General features: G+C 40.7%; 1 long non-coding RNA gene across 1 annotated transcript in view; it reads left to right on the top strand.

Moving 5' to 3' along the window:
- The first annotated feature begins 10,762 nt into the window (after window positions 1–10,762).
- Window positions 10,763–22,247, top strand: part of LOC121683936 — a 30,860-nt gene continuing 19,375 nt past the window's right edge. The window contains exons 1-2 of the long non-coding RNA XR_006022958.1: window positions 10,763–10,784; window positions 12,988–12,993. This is a non-coding gene — a long non-coding RNA (uncharacterized LOC121683936). The remainder of the gene's footprint in view (window positions 10,785–12,987; window positions 12,994–22,247) is intronic.

The raw sequence follows: 22,247 nt of genomic DNA on the forward strand, positions 1-22,247 counted from the left end.
CTTAACCCTCTTTCCCCCCACAAGCACGCCATATGGCAACTGTGGCAAGGAAAAACTCCCATATTCCAGGAAGAAACCTTGAGCAGAACCTGACTTAATAGGGGGAGCCCATCTGCTTCTGGCTGGCTGCGCCCTCCAATAGTAGCAGATGTAGAATAATCTGAAAATGTCTACAGGATAAGATGAGTTAACTAAAAGCTTTCCTGTACAGGTATGTTTTCAGATCTTTTTTAAAAATATTTACTGAACTCGCCTGCTTGATGTACAGAGGCAGGGTGTTCCATAGTTTGGGGGCATAATGGATAAACGCAGCTTCTCCACTTTGTTTGTGGAGCACTTTGGGTACGATTAAAAGATTTGAATTGGATGATCTAAGTTTCCTTTGTGGTTGATAAGATATTAAAAGCTCAGAGATATATGAAGGTGCTATGCCATTCAGAGCTTTGTAAGTAATTAACATAACCTTAAAATCAATTCTATAGGAAATAGGGAGCCAGTGCAGTTCAGCCAACACAGGGGTAATGTGTTCTCTCTTCTTAGTCTTAGTTAAAAGTCTAGCCGCAGAGTTCTGTATGAGTGCCAATTTCTTTAGATGTTTTTTGGGAAGACCAGTGAAAAGTGCATTGCAGTAGTCGAACCTGCTAGTGATAAAGGCGTGAATTAGTTTTTCTGCATCTTGTTGAGTTAAGAAGGGCCGCACTTTGGCAATGTTTCTCAAGTGGAAATAGGCTGTCTGAGTAACTTTACTGATATGGGGCTTAAAACTTAACTCTGCATCTAGGATGACACCGAGGTTTGTTACTCTTGATTTGACCTGGTGTGCCAAGTTCCCCAGATTACTAAGAATAATATCTCACTTTAGTTTTGGTCCAACCAGAAGTACCTCTGTTTTGTCATCATTTAGTTTCAAAAAGTTTTTGCTCATCCACTGATTAATGGAGGTTAGGCATGCAGTGAGGGAGCAAAGGCCATCTGGGTTAGTTGGCTCCACAGAGATATACAATTGGGTATCATCTGCGTAGCTGTGGAAGTTTACATTATGCTGACTTATGACGTTTCCCAATGGAAGCATATATAGAGAAAATAGCAGGGGACCAAGGCAGCTCCCCTGGGCCACACCAAAAGGCAAGTCATGTTTTTCAGATACATGATCTCCTAGACTGATATAAAAATCTCTGCCAGTAATGTAGGTTTGAAACCAGTTTAGAGCATTATCAGAGAGACCCACCCACTTCGCAAGGCGGTGAATTAGGATGCTATGATCAATGGTGTCAAATGCCGCACTCAAATCCAGAAGAATAAGGATTGAGACTTTGTTTGAGTCGGTAGCTAGTCTGAGATCATTGACTATTTTTACTAGAGCCGTTTCTGTGCTGTGATTTGATCTAAAACCTGATTGGAATTTTTCAAGGATACTGTTTTCGTTGAGGAAGGTATTTAACTGATTACAAACAACTTTTTCAAGTACTTTTCCTCAAAAACGATAGATTTGATATAGGCCTGTAGTTGCTCAGATTGGTATGGTCAAGATTTGACTTTTTAAGTAAAGGTTTCACAACAGCGGTTTTAAAAGCAGTTGGAAATATACCTGTTTCTAATGAGGTATTTATTACCTTGAGAAAAAAGGGAGCTAAGCTATCATATACTTTTTTGAGGAATGTAGTAGGGATTGGATCTAAAACACATGTTGAGGAGCCGGTTTGAGTTATAATTTTACCAAGCTCAGATTGAGTAATAGTGCTAAAGGACCTTAATTTTGGGGGGCTGTTTTTGGGTGTACTATCAAACATATTACTTGTGTTACCAATAGCCTCCCTTATAGAAATGACTTTGTTTTTGAAGAAGTCTGCAAATTCTTCGCATCTTAGAGAGGATGCCTGGCTGAGTGTATCAAAAGGTGTTTGATGCAATAGCCTATCAATGGTAGAGAACAACACCCTAGAGTTTCCACTGTTTTCAGCAATTACCTTAGAGAAGTGGTTCCTCCTCTCATTCCGAATAGCTCTATTATAATTTGCAATTTTTTCTTTTAGAATGGCACGGTGAACCTGTAACTTAGTTTTTCTCCATGTTCTCTCAGCTTTCCTACATGATCTTTTTAGATCATGGATATTTTCGTTCATCCAAGGTGTCAGTTTGCTACAGGGCCTTTTTTTAGTTTTTAAGGGTGCCACTCTGTCAAGCAGAGCGCCTAATTCACGATTGAGAGCCTCTACCATTTGATCAATGGGATGATGTAAAATATCTAAATTTGTGGAGTCTATAAGAGCTATGAACTGCTGTTCTGCTCTAATGTCCAAGAGTCGCGATTTGATTGCAATTTCGGGATGAATTTTTGGAGTATGTAGTACTATATTAAAAGATACACAATGATGATCAGACATATTTATATCATTTACTGATAAGTCTGTGACTTCTATCCCTCTAGAAATGACTAGATCGAGGGTGTTGCCAAGGTTGTGGGTGGGTCCTGTAACATGCTGCTTTAGCTCTAAACTGTCCAACACATTAAGGAACTTACTGGCTTTAGCATCAGTTGTCTTATTGACATGAATATTGAAGTCGCCATTTACAATTATCCGATCATAGCTAGTGATGATGAGCGACATAAGTTCAGAAAACTGGTCGAGAAAGCCAGTCCATAGTTTAGGAGGGCGGTATAAGGTTAATAGAAGTACAGCTGGGTACGTTGGAATAGAACTATAAGCATAAGTCATGCTATTGCATGACGCAGCTTGATCTATGGTAGTAGTATTGTATGTTACCCTGCAGAAAACATTCTCAGACTCATCCACATGTATAATGCCATTCGAATCAATACCTGGGGGTCGTGAATCTGTAATATTTTCTACAGAATGTCAATGCCTCAGTGTGGACGCTATGTTGTCAGAGAGTAGCCTGGCTCCATGTTGGTTTGGGTGGAGACCATCACGCTTCAGCATACTGGGCCTCTCCCAGAACAAGCCCCAGTTGTTGACATAGGGGATGCTTAGGGAAGCGCAGTAGCGTTTGAGCCAGGTGTGGAGATCGAACAGTCTGGACCATCTCTCAGCACCTTTTCTGTAGGTAGGGAGAGGCCCAGAGATGACAAAGCGTTTTTCTGTGCCCATCAGAGTGGTGATGAGAGTTTTGTAGTTTCCCTGCAGTGCTACTGACTGCTTATCTCTGATGTCGTTCGTGCCCACGTGTACGATGATGTTGTTGACCTTGGTGTGGCAGGCCAGGATGCTTGGGAGTTTCTGCTGGATGTCAAGGACCTTGGCACCAGGGAAGCAGTAGACCTTGGAGGGACCGCTACATGATGGGGGAATGCAGAGGTCTCTAACCATGGAACTGCCGATGACCAGGGTGGAGGTTGATGAGGTCCGGGGAGGAGGGGGTCGGGGGGGCGCCGACTTTGAGGAGGGACCAGGATGGTTGTCTCGGGGCTGGAGGGGCTCCTCATCCTCGGTCAGAATGGCATAGCGATTTTCCAGTCGTATAGGTTGGGCTGGGCCTGAGTGCCGTCCGGACCGTCTGCCGTGCTTGTGATGCTTGCTTCTACGCCATGGCTCAGGCTGGTGTGGAGTGGAGCTGGCCAGCAGAGCAGGCTTGGTTCTCAACAGAGGCCGGGGAGAGGCAACAGGGACAGAAGTTGCATTAGTGCATGGCATGGTTAAAGTATTGGAGGACAGAGTGAAATCAGGGCATCTGGCATTTGTGTGTGTAAGAGAGGTAACGTTACTTACGGAGAGAATGGTGTCGAGGAACTGTTCATCCTTCTCAATCTGATGGAGGGTCGCTATTCTGGCTTCGAGTTCCACTATCTTTTCGCTGAGAAGGACGCATGAGTCGCAGCCTGGTGCACAGCTGAGGGGAGGCATCGTGTCGCGGCGAGGGCTCGTCGACTCCAGGAAATACTCACAGAAACCGAGAAGGATCCAACCCTCACAGTAGTAAAAAAGTTCATCCTCCAGGGCTGGACAGATAAAAGATCAGAAACACCGGACGAGGCCAAAGTGTACTGGGACTACAAGAGTGAAATGACAGTAGAAGATGGGCTGATATTCAAAGGCACAGTGAGGGTAAGGGACGGCAAGCAGTGGAGACCAGCTAAAGTAGTAAAACCAACACCCGAGCCACGGTTATACCTAGTGGAAGCAGATGGACAGCAGTACAGGCGAAATAGAAGGGAGCTCATCAAAACAGAGGAAGACACCCCTGCATGTACAGAGGGAAAAGGAGAGAACACGGAGAGAAAAGAGAAAACCCAAACCCAAAGAAAGACTGAACTTGTACTGAAAGACTGAACCTGAACTGAATTACAGATACCCGAGAACAGTTTTAACGTTTGTTATTCCCTTACAGGTTACCTGTGAACGTTCTTACTTAAATGATGCCTTCCTGAATGTTAACGTTGGCAACGTGAATGGCAACGTTATTCCCTACAGAGTTACAGAGAGCATCCTTACGTAAATGCTGCTATTTTAAGTTCAACTTTACGCAGTACTGTTGCCCTATATTCTGTTAAATCACTTTAGAAAAGGGGAGATGTAATGATATGATAGATCTCCAGGACACAAGAGGGCGCTGTTGTATAATCAATGTTCACAAACTAGTAGCTGCTGTATGGGATGTTATCGTTTTCATTAAAGCATTATGGCCTAGCGCTCAATGGAGTAAGTCGGTCTCATTACAGCAACCATCATTAAGAACTAGTTTGTCCTGCAAATTTTGATATTAGTTGATATGTGGCGGAAAGAAGTAGTTCTACAAACAAGACACTACATTATAATAGGAAATTCACACAAAACAAGCAGTAGAATTGTTGTATAAAAGCAATATAGCACGAGTGAGAGTGGGGTTGGTAATGGATATTCCCAAGGCTGTTGTTGCCTGCGCCACTCGGCCTCCGGCCTCGTGGCTACGGCCGAACAACACCCGTGGGAATATCCATTACCAACCCCACTCTCACTCGTGCTATATTGCTTAAGTAATCAAGTCTAAACTATGTAATTCACTCACTGCTGCTATCAGAGTTGTCCTCTCTAAATCGAGCAGGCACAACATGGTGCCTGCTCTGGCTCTGAGCCTCCGCTCCACTCAGTACATTTTGTTGGGTCTCCGCCCTCTTGACCCAACGCAAGGCCTTGTCATAATCATCTGAAATGCAACATTCAAGATTTATTAATTAGAGCAGAGACTGAGCGCCAGTCTCCTCGTCCAACATCAGTGTGTGACCTCACAAATGCGCTTTTGTAAGAATGGTCAAAATATGCGAATCAAGGCAGGTGACCCAATACTTTTGTCAATATAGTGTATACCGTATAACTGTGGCTGGAATGATACATGACTTACTGGTTGTGGAGTGTGGCACAAGCTTGACGTGGTGCTTTTCCCACCTGTCCTTGTCAGGGATAATTCCCTTTTTGGCCTTTTTTGATGCCCCTGAGCGAGGCCAATAGCAAAGATGTCCCTATCAAGGGGCAAGTACAAGTTAGGCCTAATCACTTTGTTCATCTTGTAGGTTATGCAAAATGCACAATGAAATCTCAGCAGGTGTGTTTATTTTGACAAAATTATTTTTACCTGAGTAGTTTTAACAATCCATGACTTGGCCACCACAGCCACTGTCACTGGATTTTCTTTAAAAAGTTCCACAACGTGAAAGATGGTCATCTGTGAAAAGAGCAAAGCAGTATTACAAATGCAGTATAATATGTTATCATAACATTAATTCATTGGATTAAGCTGTTGTATTTACTGTGTATTTTATATGAAAACATGTTATGTTAGAGAAGAGAGGCTAGCATTTGTCATTTGTAATTTGGTATCAGTTCTTACAGGATGTAGAAGTTCATCGAGGTTTGTCATTTGTGTGGTACAGTCCTCCATATTTTGAAACATGATTGCTTGCTTGTTGAACATTTTACAATTAATGAAATACGTTTGATTATTGGAGACATGATCTAATAGGGCTTCAGTCTTTAAAAGGTGTCACATTTCATGCAAAATCCTCATGAAAGAGTCCTCCTTATTCTGAACCATAATTACTTGTTTTTCCAGTTGACATGTTGGAATGACTTGTGTGTGGGTGTCAATTTTTTTGTTGCAGAACACTCCAATGATCCTGGAGTCACACGGCACACTGAATAGAGCCTCAAGCCTGTTGTATACTCTGCACTGTACCTCATCCTGGCTGACTCTTTCCAGTACTTCCACAAACACCTTCCCTGCCTGAAATATGTTGTTTGGCCTCCGGAAAGACCTTTGGGTGAGGACATTTGCTCCAGGACTTTCACATTTCATATCAGTCTCTGACAGTCTTCTTACTATTTGTGACAGTGGGCGGTTTCCAGAGCGGACCATTTTTTAAAATTTTTTGGTTGAAGTTCTCAAATGGAAATGCTGAGCACTTATCAAGGCCAGTGAATGTTTTCGCGTCATCTGCTAAATGTAGCATACTGTGGACATTGTAGACTATGAATTCTGGACCATAGATTTGTTTGGCTGTTTGCACAAAGTATGACAAAAGCTCTTTTGCATAGAGGTGGTGGTGTTGGACTAAGCTGGGACACACGAGAATCGCTAGAGCGACAGAAAATTTAAAAAAAATGCTCGTACACATCCGTTCTCAAAATTCCTTTCAAAACTATTTTTCCGGTGTATAGCATAAACTGCCTCAATTCAGTCGCTTTCCAACGCTCAAGCTCATCCAGGCTCCTTGGTTTTCGTTGAAAAAGGGTAGGCATTGACTTCCTCAAACCTAACAGACGATTGTTAATGGCAGTGATTTGAGCTCTGCTTATGCGTGTCTGTCTGTTCCCATTTAGCCATGTTAGGAGGAGCTTTTTCATGACCCCAAGACAAGCCTGATGCATATAGTCAACTGGGAATGAATTTATCATGTCAATGGCAAGAGACGCAAAGGGCGAAAGGGTTTGATGGTGTTCTGTTTGAGTATGCGCCCTGAATGACTCGTCTGTGCGCATCTCTACTCCCTCTACCTGCTGATATGTAACTCTTCCAAGCCAGACTCCCTTTTGTGTACACTTGTCACACCCGTAATACCCAGAATATTGTTTTGTCCCCTTTACCATGGCCTTTGCAGGTGCATCACATACAATGCACTGTAGGTGGACAGCAACATGTTTGCCATTATGGACAATCCCCTCGCTGAGTAGACCACGCAGTTCATTAGTTGTCTCTGTGATAAAGTCTAGGTCTGACGGTTTTGAGGTGCCACATGTTAGTGCCACAGGGAATACTGATGGTGGGACTTGGTCAGTGGCTGCCAGAATTGACCAAATGCAAGTTTTTGAACTTTTGAAGAGGGGTAACCCGTCTATGTTTAAGGACAGGTTCAAAATATGTGTGTCGGCTGGAAGAGGGTGCTTTTGTAGTGTCTTCTTAAGCATAGTCTCTACACCCAAGTACACATAGTCCATGCCAGATTTGGTTGTCTGCTGAACTGTTTTTTGTGTGCCAAGGAGCGTTCTTGCACTTGATGGTAACTGTGCAAGATTGTGTCTGTTTACAATTCTCAGCAGACTATCTACAGCCGAATGTGTGATGTTGTGATCAACTGGCCAATTAGCCAGATCTTCTTTTAGTGGATGATGTTCAGTGATGCTTCCTGAGTCTGTCAGATCGGTGACACCTGCCATTCAGTCTCATCAGTGAGGAGTGGCAAGGTGGGTGTATTGGGTGTAGACTGGTGGCTGACAGTAGTGATTGTATCTTGTTTAACTGGTCTACAGAACTTCAAAGACTTTCTTCGTGCTGCTATCCATTTTCTGTCATAATTCCTCTTTCTGTTTCTATCCATTGTTCTCTGAAATAAGTACAGTGAACCTAGTTATTTATATGTAAATGTAACAGAGTTGTAGACCTTAGATAATAATAAAGAATTCTTTCAAAATTTCGATAGTACCATGTTATTGTCATCTCTATTTTTATATACACTGTTTTTTACATACAGCATGCCGGTGAGTCATGATAGACTGTCTGTTGAAATATGGAAGTCGCAGGAATAGAAAGTATATGACTTGGTAATGTTGAAGTATAGACAAACACTTGTCATACTGCTATGCTTAAGTCACATGAATAAGATTGATTATTCAAACATAATGTTTTAATCGTATGAATAGAAATTATGCTGAATGTGTAAGTAATTTAAAGTAATGTATTTCAACCTGTATGCATTACATGATACCGTGACACCAACACTGTTAGTCAACTGTTCTACTACTACTGGTAGTAGTTCTTAGGACTGATTCTGATCGATTACATTGTCTTTCTTTCAAAAAGATGTAACATTTGGCTCAATGAAATTTAAATAAGGTCAGGCGTGCCAGAGGCACCTCAGAATGTTATTAGGGTCCTAAGGGTGTGACCGCGCACCTTACACTTGATTGACAGTTCAGTGTAATGTATTCTCTATGTAACCGTTCAATAAACGTTGCTCCTTATAACAAGTCCTCTCAGTGGATTACTTCTACAAAGTGTGGAATACGACAGGGACTGTGGATAACTTGTACACCATAAAGGAAGAGTTCATTGTCCTTACGTTTAGTCATGTTCGCTATGTCTAGCTTCTAAATGGTATGTGGTTAATAGCAGTTGTAATGTGATCATGTAAAAGGATAGGACAGAAGCTCATGAGTTAACGGTTTTATCGCTGGAGGATAGCCTATAGCATTCCGTGCTACATTCAGCGTTAAATGACTACAAAGTTTGTGGATCAAATATTGTCATAATATACTGTCTCTATAGGATCACAAAGTGTGAAATGACACCTCTGTAGGCTATGCCATTTTATTGTGCATGTGCTTACGTTTGTTTAAACTAAGTCGAATAGGCTATGCATTCTTGTATCTTCAAGAATAGCATAGGCGATCATGCTAGGAGTCAGTCAGAACTATAGTCTACTGGATATCTGGATGTGCAGTCGTAATTCATCTGATATCAATGGATTTATTGTTTTATGTGTGAATGCAGAAAATAACACTAAGACGAGTGTGTTGAGGCATTTTAAAACATAAAAAAAAAAAAAAAAAAAAAAATCAACGCCCTCAACCTCCTTTTCTCAGCGCTTTGATTGTTTACTGTTGCTATGTTACCAAACCCGTCTGACTGCTAGTCTTCTGCCTAATGCTACCCAGAGCCATAGGGAGGGAAAGTAATCTCATCGCCATCTAGTGGTTGCGTTCCTAGAGTTTAGCGGAGGGGATGGGATTTTTTTTTAGAAAAAATATATCTCGGTGCACATTGGGATCTTAATTTAATGCCTTCAATATGTTAGGCACTGGGGTCACCTCTATTGCTTCAAGTGGTCATACCTTATTTTTAGGATCAGTTGAATTGTTTTGAGTTTTTGTCGTAACATGGTGATAACAAACTACAGTTGCATGTGACGTCACAGGTTTGGGCGCTTAACCTCTAACTGATCAGTACAGCAATTTGCTTAACTGGCTTACATATTTTTGTAATAACGGAAGGTGATGTAAACCGCGTGGTGATAACCTTTATGTCTGGATAACTGGTGTTGTGCTTCTACTCACATGAAGAGCTGGCAGTAAGTGTTAAGTGGCAATGCTAACCAGGCTAATAAACAAACCATGCTACCGTGAGTAACGTCGAAGGGTAAAGTCACGTGGCTTTTTTGTAGTTCGTTTATGAAACAAAAGGAGCAATTTCGATTTTTTTAAATAAGGCAAAATATGGTCTGACATTTTCACAGTTAGAAGATTATTACTGTATAGACACTGAAAAATATTTTTGGTGGATAAGATCGCTGATTTGGCTTCACAGTATTTTTAAAAAAAATAGGTCTATGGGACTTAACATTGGAGCTGCTCTTCGATAGGAACGCAACCACTTGGGGCGCTGGTTTTCACTTTCCCTCCCTATAGAAAAAGAGAGTTGCGACACTCCCATAGACTTCCATAGGAAACAATGGCGGCGCTTTTTCTAGGCTACTTCCACGTTATGCTGAGCTCATAAGTTCCTAACTTTGACATTCACAGCTTTAGCCCCATTCACTTCCATTGCTTTCTGCCTGATATTGTCAGTGGTAAGTAGACAAAGGTACGACGTTTTTTCAATTGGCATATGCATTTCCTATACCAACTGCACTAGTAGATAGATACTGGTATTGTTCTTTGAGGATTTTGTGCTGCTTGTTTAACTGATATTTATAGCTTAAATGTTGACTGAAATTTCGAAGCTAAAAGTTAGCCTGCAAACCTTGATGTGGAGAGAGGTTAGCTTAAAGATAATGTTCTTACGTCAATAATGAATTTCAGACAAAACACATTTGGTTAGCCTATTGTAGTAGGGCAACTTTAGATGATAGGTTGGTTGTCAACAGGTTTTTATTATGTTTATAATGCTATATTTATCAAACCTGATTGATTGTGTTAGCTTACGTTAGCTAGTCAGCTCATTGATATAATAGTGTTAACGTTAGACATGCTATGAGGGGAACACGAAAAATTACAGTTCATTCAGCATGGTAACTCTATATTTAGATGTGCTGGTTATCAATGGGTTTGTGATTAACGCTCTTCTGGTGAAAAATCGAGCAAATTAATGTGATTATTGTCTTTAAACCTGATATAGATTAGCTTGCTAGATGGCGAGTTTTATGGCGTTATGAACTGAACCGTGGCCTGAACATGACATGAAGCTAGTGTCCACGACTCGTGAAAGAGGGGATTTCAGTTATGAATTTCAGGGGAAGCAGTAGGAGCAAAACCTAGACTATTATAAGTTATTGTTTTTGTTACTGGTGCGTGGCTCTTGTGTCCCTTGCCAGCCCAGTCCTGTGCCACTATCACTGTTCCAAACGGGACAGTGGCACAAGCGGTAGGCGAGTGTGGCACGAGCGTGGTCGTGGGACAGTGGCGTCTTTATAGTAGCCTACAGTAGGAGTTTTTGCTCCAACTGATAATCGTTTACAGTAATTTTACATTTCGTGTTGGTGTTCTTGGTGTAATAATTTTGATTGCTTTGTCTGTCAAGTAATTTGTCAAATACATAGCGAAGTTTCCATCGAAGTGACTGACGTGACACGAGGGCATTGCCTTTCATTAGGTCAGTGATCTTTGTAAGTAGGACAAATGTATTTTTTTGGATAACTGAAAAGTGTAGTCAGGTTAATAGGGCATAGATAACTCTGAAAGTAATTACCAACATTCTTCATGTTGTTATTGTTATAGTTGTTGTGTGGACTTGTGGCACCCCCAACCAGCCTTGCAAATAGTTGGCTGTGTATATGGGTAGCCTATGTAAAACTCTTGCTGGCCTCTTGCTTAGGTTTCTGCTACTTACTTAATGTGTTGTCCCAAGTATACACTGAGTGTTACCTGCTCTGTTCTCTCCCTCCATTCTCCACTGTGCCTGTTCTGCTTATCCAGGACCAAGGATGCAGAGGACAAGAAGGGTGTGCGATATATGACTGGAATGGTCAGATAAGATCATTTTTTATGTTTGAGGTCCACACAATGGGGCCCTTACACAAATGGAGTTGTGTTGATCCAGCATCTTCCACACCTCCCATAACACTCCTGACTCCAGCCAAATGTGTTGCATCCTCCTTACCAGATACATAGATAGATAGATACTTTATTGATCCCCAAGGGGAAATTCAAGAATGTCACCATGTCCCTCTTAGAGGTGTATATGGAGAGCTATCCATCCCTTCCACATTGTGTCTTTTGTGTAGTTCACACACAATTGTTGTTTAAACTTTGGATACTGAAATCTTTTTATTTTTTGGAAACCTAAATTTGTGTCAGACCTCCTTTTTATGTTGCAGTGTCACCATACCTTCCTCCCAGTCTTTTTTGTATTTGTTCTTGTTCTTGTTTTAAACACATATTGAAAACTTAATAAAAATTCTATTGAAAATCTAACATGTATCAGTCATCCTTTTCATGCTGTAGTCTCACCAGGCGGCTGAAATATAAGTTAGGCTATAAGTATTTTATTGAAAAAGTTGATTGCTTATTGCTTAGTGTGTTATTGAAACAGTGGGTGTCTTGCAGTATTGATCAAACTTTTCACATTTAAGTTGTTATTGATTCTTATTTAGCCTGTGTTTTTGACATGTTTATGGCTAGTCTTAAAATGTTACTACCAAGGCCACCTTTATGCTATTTCTCTAAAAGAACTGAACAGATTTAATGCATTGATGAAACTTTTTAAAATGTAAGCTGTTAGGCTACTGAATGCTATTTATATATTTGATAGACGTTTATTGCTAGTCTTACAATGATCAAAGCTGTAGATTGGGGGGGTCTGGGCACTTCATCTTCATCTCACCAAACGAACTGAGAAGGACACTGGATCTAATGTCCACACACAAAGGGATACAAAATTCATAGCCTACATTTTTACAATGTAAGTAAAGTATATGTAGCGTGATACAGGCAAATGTAGGAATCCAATAACAGCTTATGTCCAAGCAAGGAAACAAACGTCCAATGTTAGAACTACCAAAGAACATATTTTAGATCGATGTTGCAGACCAATTATACTCGCAATATGTAATTGACACTATAATGTAAGCATGCTAACACGTAATAACATTCGTTTTTGTTTTGTTGTAATGTTTCCCGTCTAATAACGCACTTGCTGCGGTCTATCCCATTGAAATAACACTACACGCAAAGAGCTGTTTGGAACTGTTGAAGCGTACGTGACCACGTGGCGGCGACTTCAAAGAGTGTCGCAACTCTCTTTTTCTATGGCTCTGATGCTACTGAAATGGCAGCAGTCGTTCAGGACTTCGCACACTAAAATATGAAAAGGAGTTTATTTGGAATAGATCCTCCTCTAGGCTTTGTAATTTGCGTGGACTGCAGTGGTTTAATATTTAGCCACATAGGACTTGGCTGATTGGTAGAGGCAGAGGAAAACCGAAAACTCAATGTTTTTGACAGTGTAGGTTCCGCCCCTTCCTTAATTTTAATTGGCTGGAAAGAGAGAAGTGGCATTGACGAGCCCATCGTTTTTATAAAGGTTGAACAGGTTTCAATGCCCAGCAGCACTCAGAGCTGCGGGGAAGAAGGACGGCTTCGAGACCCCTTTTCCGCCGAGAACTTCATGGAATTTAAATGGAAAATAGCCGCCGTCGACGCAAAATAGGTACGTTTACTTTTCACTTGTCTTAATTCAGTGCGACATTTATTTGAAGAAGTGACGTTGAGATTGATCTTCCGTTTGGACACATGCTGCTGTCCTGAGAATTTTCGGTTTCTGTGGTAGCGCCCGCACCCCCCCTCCTCCTCCCCTCCAGAACGCTGCATAGGTGCACTGGAACAATCCTTCCTAAAACGCATTAAACTTTCGTTTACAAAGACGTGAAACTTACCGAGTGGTCAGGGGTGTTCACTGATATGCTCACACGAAAATCGCTGCAAAAGATTCTTTCCAACTGGTTTTATCGTAGTGTTTTGTCCAACTCCATTGACTTGTATTGGATGAGCTGTGAGGTACGGTATTACTCCGCTGCCGGAAACGGATATGGGATTGTTTGTATTATTTCTGTAGTCTTATGCAGTCGCGGTATCGTAGGCTACTAAGCTATCCAAATTATTGTCACGTCCAACCATGGCTAATGCTAAAATGTCTTGGAACTTGCACGATGTGAATGATAGCCTACGTGAATCATTAGTTTTCATCATGAAAGTTCCACAGCCAAAAAAATAGTAAACATACAAAATCATGTAGCCAAATTATTCATGTAGGCTAGGGTTAGTGTTAGGCTTATGATGTGAACATGACGGGTTATGGACATAAGCCTGTTACAAACGTTACATTACAAAATGTCAAGCTTACCCCAAGTTTTTTCAACTCTGACGTCCCAGGACATAATGTGGGAACCGCTGTATTTCTCAGGCGAAAGAATCTTTTGCAGCGATTTTTTGTGTGAGCATATCAGCGAACACCCCTGACCACTCGGTAAGTTTCACGTCTTTGTAAACAAAAGTTTAATGCGTTTTAGGAAGGATTGTTCCAGTGCACCTATGCAGCGTTCTGGAGGAGGGGGGGCGCTACCACAGAAACCGAAAATTCTCAGGACAGCAGCGTGTGTCCAAATTTCAATCTTAAACGTTCTATTTAATCATACACTATCTGAAAACAGGACTTTAAGTGTAAAATACCGAACTTGTCCTTTAAGTGGTGTTAATCGGTACTACGACGCTGATTATGAAGTTGATTTGTTGAGCCTGGGTTAACCTAATTGGAGTTTGTGCGCGTTCACATAAAAGGGGCGGGTTGCAGCGCAAGTCACCACTTTCAGTGATGACTCGGATCACTTTATTTTACGGATGAGGAATGCACAATTATTATGACAAGTTATGAGGAATTAAAACCCACTCTACGACAAAAAATACGTCAGCATTGAACAAAGCAAGGATGTTGGCAACGTATTGCAGATCAGCCTAAATGCCTAAAAGTAAAGTTTTATTTCCACATGTTCTTCAAATATGTGTTACGGAGGATTAATAGCTTGCGGAATGTATGAAATGAGTTGAACTAATTAAATTGCCTATTTTGAGTTCATAGAAATGCCTACAGATTCAACACAATTTAGAAGTGGGCATATAGTTTACAGTAATAGGATAATTGAATGTTTAGGTAGCCCCCATTGACTGATTTAGTGTATGCCTAATCCTGTGAACATTTCAGATGCAACACCATTGCCAAACACACATGGCAGCAGGTGAAAATTAAACACAAACACATTATTCAGAATAGTGGTTTATATAGGCATAGCTTGCATTAACATTTCTTAATTATGAAAACATGTAGGCCTAGTATGCTTATAACCTTCACTTGGCCTCTGTTTTACAGCTAACAAGAAAAAGGTGCCTTTGAACACTACTGTAAGGCACCAGAGTGTTTTACAGTATAGCAGAGGAGTTGGCCATCGCAAATAATAGCCTAGTGGAAGGCCGGTTATGGAAGGGGTTGAGGGAGGCATTCGGTCAAATTCTGGTGCTGTGGAAATGTGTAGCCTTTATGTGCAGGGTACAGTAATATGACATTCAATTCAACAAGTTTGTTACCATTGTGATTTTAATTTATTAGGCCTACTGTAGGCTATGTCCGATTTATTTTAGGCTTATCTTGCTCAGATGTTCAGCATACTGTAGGCTAGGCATGTCCGATTTATTTTCGGACATACAGTATTCTTGCTCAGATGTTCAGCATCACCGATTAGATGGAATACATGAATGTCCACGTAAGGGCATTGCTATGACTGGTGACATTAGAGACTTCTGCCTAGATCATCTGACAAAGATAACGAATTCCTTCGGCTGGCAATCTATATCTTCATAGAGAATATCGTCCGGGTATATAGTCTATATATGGCGGTCTCTAAAACCCCTCGCCCTGCGAAGAGAGCCCCTCACGATTTGCGCTCCAATGTCGTATGGATCATCCAGGTACGCCGACATTGTCTCGAATTGTTAGTGAAGGGGTGGTACTTATAAAGGGTGTGGTTAACGGAAACCTCGGGTTAACCAAGAACATAACCTGCTCGGAGCAGGTTTGAGATGCAGCGTAAATTGCCAAGGGCAGCATACCTCGGTTAAAACATATCCACCTTTCGTAGTACGGGTTAATCGGGAAGTTACGCCACACGTGATCAAGTTACTCTCGAAGTTACCCAGATAAGCCAGTAACCCCGCTTCGTAGTACAGGCCCCAGGAGGATGAATACAGAAACCTGGTGGAGAACTTTGTGCAGTGGTGCAAACTCAACCACCTCCAACTCAACACTTCGAAGACCAATGAGATGGTGGTGGATTTCCACAGGTCTAAGCCTGCTCTGCTACCAGTCTCCATTGATGGGGTCAATGTGGAGGTGGTAAATACCTACAAGTATCTGGGCTTACAACTGGACAATAAACTGGACTGGTCAGCAAATACTGAAGCACTCTACAAGAAAGGGCAGAGCAGGCTGTACTTCCTGAGGAGGCTGCGGTCCTTCAATGTCTGCAGTAAGCTCCTCAGGATGTTCTACCAGTCTGTTGTTGCCAGCGTCCTCTTCTATGCTGTGGTATGCTGGGGAGGAGGCACAAAGAAGAAGGATGCTGGGCGACTAGACAGGCTAGTAAGGAAAGCTGGCTTTGTCGTGGGAGCCGAACTGGAGAGCATCACTTCAATATCAGATAAAAGAACCCTGAGCAAACTGATCAACATCTTGGACAATGAAAGTCATCCACTCCACAGCACTATTATAAAGCAAAAGAGCTTGATCAGCTGGAGACTTCGCTCACTGCCATGCACAACTGACAGGCTGAGGAAGTCCTTTGTGCCCAGGGCCATTGAACTGTTCAATGCTTCCACTGTCCACTTCCGTTTTACTACTGTTTTACTACTGTCCACAGCCTAATGTTTTACTACTGTTTTACTGCTACACTGGTTTTCATGCTATATTAGCACACATGACCAATGGCTTCTGCTACAATACTGAATGGCTGTAACTAGGGATGCACGATATATCGGCGGCCGATATATTATTGGGCGATAAGTGAAGAAATTAAAATATTATTATCGGTCCGATAACAGAATTCTGGCAGATAATTTGCGCCGATACGTAAGGTCCGTCTGGCTACACTGAGCTACTTGAGCTTGGTTGGCTATACTTTTTCCTCAATATAATGTCAGTGGTGTGAATGTATTTCACCACTCTAACAAAATCTGTGGATATGCGTTCATTTGGGAATCTGTGCATCTCAAAATCCTCTCGTGAATGATCCACCATTTAACCTTACCAGAGCGGAGCTCAGCCCTATCTAGAGTCGTCTTGTGCTGATGTGTTTGCACTTTACCGCGCTGGTCGGGGAAACAAATAAACAAACTCGTTAGTGGGACGAGTACATAAGTAGGCCTAGTTCTAAGTTGTGTTTTAGTATTGTATTTGCATTACTTAAGCTTGGGTTTTGTATTATTACCTAGAAATATGCTAACCATTACTGCTTCAGTTCCAGACAGGTCATCATAGTAAGTTATTAAAACCTTCGGGGCTAACCCCTTTCATTTCTGCTGCAGCAGGTTGTGCACAACAGAGTAGACGGACATAAGATACAGTCTGAGGAGTTGCAGCTTTATTCAGTTACCCGCAGTTGAAACTAAACCTAAGTTTCCCTCACAAACTCTGATTTGGTCGCTATACTGTAGCTTATTCCCAGCTGAGCCGTTTATGAGTGTTTAGTCCTAAATGAAAACGATTCATACTCTCTAGCCACTCACTCGCAATTCACTGACGTCAGGTTCACTTAAAGGAGCCACACATACTGTAGGGCTATGCTACTGTTATGTTGACTGCTGTACTATTGAGGACTATTATGAGTTCTGTCCATCATTTGGTGGTAGGTAAAATTACTGCAATAAAATTATGCTTATTAAATGCTTTCCCCAAATCACTTTTCACAATTTTTTTTCAAGAGTAATATTATCGGTTATCGTATCGGTATATTACTCTCTTATTTGTCCATATTTATTTATGCTGGACTCTAGACTTTATTCTTGCACTGTTGGACTACTTATTGCACCTTCACCATGACACTCACTCTCTTAGAGCACCTTACCATGCACGCAGAATTACAGATAGATAGATAGATAGATAGATAGATAGATAGATAGATACATACATACATACTTTATTGATCCCCAGGGGAAATTCAAGGTCCCGGCCCTGTCGCTGCAAGCGCCTCATGCTTGATCATCCTTAAGCACACTGTGTTTTTTTTTTTTTTTACATTTAATTTATAGTATATTTATTATTTAGTTTTTTAGTTTCTTATCTTCTTAGTTTCTAATGTATTCTCTTTTGTATGAGTCTTTTTTGTCAATAACTTTGACAAAAGTTATTTTTTTTTCCAACAATGGCGGCTAATGGAAGCCTCAAATAGTTCCCCAAAGTTAACAATTTATAATAGCAGCAGTGCAGTTATAGACTGTTTGTAGCCAACATTTCAGACTCAGATTTACATTATTGGCTCATCCGAATAATAATAATAATAACAATAACAGTAACAACAGTAATAGTAGTAAAGTAATAGTATTAATAACCTAATTATAATAATAAACTATTTATGTATCGACTATAACAGCTTTTCTGCTGCTCAGTTTTTATCAGTTCCTTATCAAATAAATTAAAAGAGGCTAAAGCCCAATAAATGTGCCACACATAACCTAATATAAGAGAAACCTTGCCTATACCATTTCAATTAGGCAGCACTAGGCAACACCACAAACGAGCTGTCATTAAGTTTTTGCGTTTGTAGCCTACAACTGTTATGACGTGACGTGTCTTGGGCATTTAGCTTTACCATCATGTCAACATAGTTGTAACGTTATGCAATGCTCATCTAGGCTATGGATTTAAGTGGTTTAATTTTAAAAAGGGCAGCAAAAGTGGGATAAAGTGCAACAGCTTCCCCAAAACAATTCCTCCATAACTGTGGATTTAATAGTTTGATATGTGGATAACTTTCAGTGGACTAAACACATAAAAGGTAAGATTTTGTTATCACAAAGCTAGCTGGTTCGTTAAATATGGCGAAGCATATTTACAGCCAACTTTGTAGGCCTACTTGCAGCAGTGAAACTGAGTTTGTTGTTAACATTGTTGGTAACATAAACGTTTCTTCAGTTAGGAGCAGGACTGTTTTTTTTTTATTTTGCATTCATTTTCATTGGCAAAAGCTAGCCTATGCATGAGAGAACCTAGATTTGAGGGAGCTGCACCTGTTAGCATCAGCAGGTCCTATTAACACAGCAGGGCACACTAGCCCAGTGATGGCTAGCCCAGTGATGAAGGATCGTGTAAAATCCCCATCCCCAGAAACCAAGCTTGCGCTGATGATGCATGATCACTGATCAAATTGCTATTTTCTGACACAATGCACACCATTTCCAGGTGCTCACCTGTCTGAATATCAAGCTCTTTAGCCTAGCATCTGCTGTTCACAGCACGGTGAATGACAAACGATGACAAAATGCTGTTCATGTTTATGAGTTCATATCCTGGTTTATCGAAGGACTTACATGTCACGTTTTATATTTTATTATGATCACTCGCATTACCATGGGGTTACTAAATAGGTAGGTCTAATGCTACGGTTAACTTAGAATGCCCACCATTACACTGGAGATGTTAAAAAACTTTTAAACTTTTTTTATTCTGCCGCGACGATTGGCTAGGTAATTCGCATTAGCTCAGATCAGGTGACTACCAGAGGAAACGCGGGGTAGAAAGCTCAAACAAGTAATGTTAGACTATCTGTGTTACAGTTTCTCGTTGCAATCAAAATTTCACAGGAGCTCCATGCGCTTTTGTAGGCTACACGCAGTCTCAAAAACACTGTTTACAGCTTTTCGAGTCACTGTACGAGGTCCTTTATTTTATATAGCGATAATTTAGATACACTTATGGGGTGGGTGCAATAGCGTTTTCTAAAGAATCTCTTCTTTTGTACAGAAATTAATATTAAGTGACACATACGTAAAAGGGCGGAAAAAAGTCACCTTTATATAGCAGGCTAAGATATAAGGTCTGGAATTTAATTTAATATTGTTGTAATGGTAGGATAACTACATAGTTTACACAATAATTACACTGTGTTATAAATATTGTATATCAATGCATTTATTGACTGTCAATTAACCAAAATCGTGGCTCTGTCTATCATTGAACAGTAGCCTATTTAATGCATTCTAATCATAGACAGTAAAAGAAATGGACGAACAGACTCCGTCGTTTTCAATGGGAGGGCACTGAGTCAAATAGAACGATTTTTCAGTTGGTCCCCCCCCAGTACTGCGCAGACTCACACTTAACTTCGTGACGTTAGCCATCGAACTGAATCTTGTAACTCATATGATAGATACACAGAAATTCTTCTCACACTTCCTTCGCCTTCAAAGTCATCAAAGTTAAACATTTATTTATGTATTATTATTAATATAATTCTCACCAAGTCGTGTTAATGTTGAAGCTACCATACATGATCATCTTCAAAAACAGTCATGCTAAAACAAAACAAAAAAGTTATAGCCTTGAAGCTAATCTTCTTTCCACTTTTCCGACCTACGGTCAATCCATTGAAAACCTCTGAAATGATTAGTGCCGTTTTTTAAAAAAAATAGGTTTACTTTTTTTGTATTATTATTAGGTTGCCTCTGTGTAATGCTTTACCTTAACATACGGTCGTGTATGCTAGGTTTTGCTCATAGATATATCTATGGGTTTTGCTTATGAGTTACCGTCATAGACAGTAAGGTGGACTGAGCTTCTTATCCAAACAATACGGTTATCTCCCTACGGCGCGAAAGAGAGATTACGTCAAAGCTAGCTTCCCTCCAACCGAACAAGCTAACTATTCTTCTTACGGGTAACCAACGTTACAGGCGAGGTAATGGAGTCTGTTTTGCCTTTGTAGTGTTTATGTAGATTACACAGAAGCTACAATATCGGCACAGGATATATGTTATATGAAGTTATGGTATTTAAAAAAAATCCTAGAATGAATGGACTTCTATGGGAGTTAGCAGAGAGGTGTTCCCTCCAGCCTACGTCGATTCTTCTACTTCCGGGAATTCGCCTGCCCCCTTGATTCTAATCCATTGTCAATCACTTCCGGGAACTATTTGAAGTTTACATGAACCACGTGACCTTAACGAATTTTGAACACCCATTGTCGCAACTCTACCTTTATATGGCTCTGGTATTGACACCAAAAAATGCAAAATGGTTCTCCTATATGGGACCAATCAGACACATCTCTTTTTATAGGCCTTTAATGCACACTCTATTTGATATGAATATTTTAAAGAAAATCCATTATGTCATTATGTCATTATATATAAGGAACAATCTCCTTTTTTCTCAATACCTCCCAAGCCATGTGACCAAGTGTCTCCAAACTAATGCAGAATAGTTCTCTTATATGGGACTAATCAGACACACCTAATCACCCGCACCTTACACTCCACTGATGCCCACCTCCTATCCACCCCTACTGCACATCTCCGTGCAGTAGGGGTGGATAGTTAAAAACTCACCTTTTCACTCTTTCACGCTTTTCCTTCCTACTCATAACCATGCCTCCTCCATCCCACTCGCTCCTCTATTACTGTTTTATTTTATTCTACTTTTGCTGTTTGTCTCCTGCTGAATGTATAGTGTGTTTTCAGTGTTTCCCCTAGAAATTTTTTATATCATACCTTCGTGTTTCTTTTGTGGACATTTTCAGCTTTCTTTTACATTATTGGTTAAAAATGATAGAAGAAAAATTAAATGGCACAACCATTTAATGACCATTAATAATTAAAAGATTATTTACAATTTATTTAAATTTGTCTTAATGGCAAAGGCCACACCCAATCTGCGAGCACTTAATTTTTCTGGGCTTTGAATTGAATTGAATTGTGGGGGGGGCATTAATGCTGACACGCATGCACGTAGCCAGATGCTGTCCTTGTAGTCTAATTCTCAGTCCCAAAACAACAAACCCACGTATAAAAAAGTAAATACTCACTTTTCTTCTACATCACTCCCACAGTTACCATACAACTCACTCACAATTAACTCGAAAAAGACCTAGGCTACTTGATTGAAGTGCGACCGTTCGTCTCACCGTCAAGAGAACGCTGAAGTTATGAGAACATGTCTTTCTGATAAGAGAATATAGGCTCCTATATGTCTAATGCCGTAAACGTAGAAAAGGTCTGTTTGTGATAGCCTATTATACCTAAGTGGACAGAATTTAGGCTATACGTATATGCCAACATGTGCTCATATTTCCTTTAACTATCAGACAGTTTAAACAGGCCTAGACTGTGTTCGCCTAGCTTTCCCATGCAAACATTACATATAGCCCTACGCTAACGTTACAAGTCTAGGCTACAATTAACGTTAAGACCATACACCTTGTAGCACATTGGTTTACTCTATTGCATTACTTACGTTTTAATAATTTGTCGTTGAATGTTGATGGAGGCTCATCTTTGGGAAATCAGCTCTCTGGATAAAATTGTCAGCCGGAGCAAGAGTTCTCAGAGTTGACGACACGGGGGTAAATCCAATCAGCAGAAAGAACCGCATCACAACAGTAGGTCTAAATCGCAACAAACTTTTTTCCCCCCATGTTAAATTCATTTCGGTAATCATGAATTGGTTTCTTTTATTTGATGTAGGCTAGGAGAGGAGGATGCATGTTTCACATTAGTGTCAATGTGTCA

Source organism: Alosa sapidissima, chromosome 15 (assembly GCF_018492685.1).
Source record: "Alosa sapidissima isolate fAloSap1 chromosome 15, fAloSap1.pri, whole genome shotgun sequence".
Lineage (NCBI taxonomy): Eukaryota > Metazoa > Chordata > Actinopteri > Clupeiformes > Clupeidae > Alosa > Alosa sapidissima.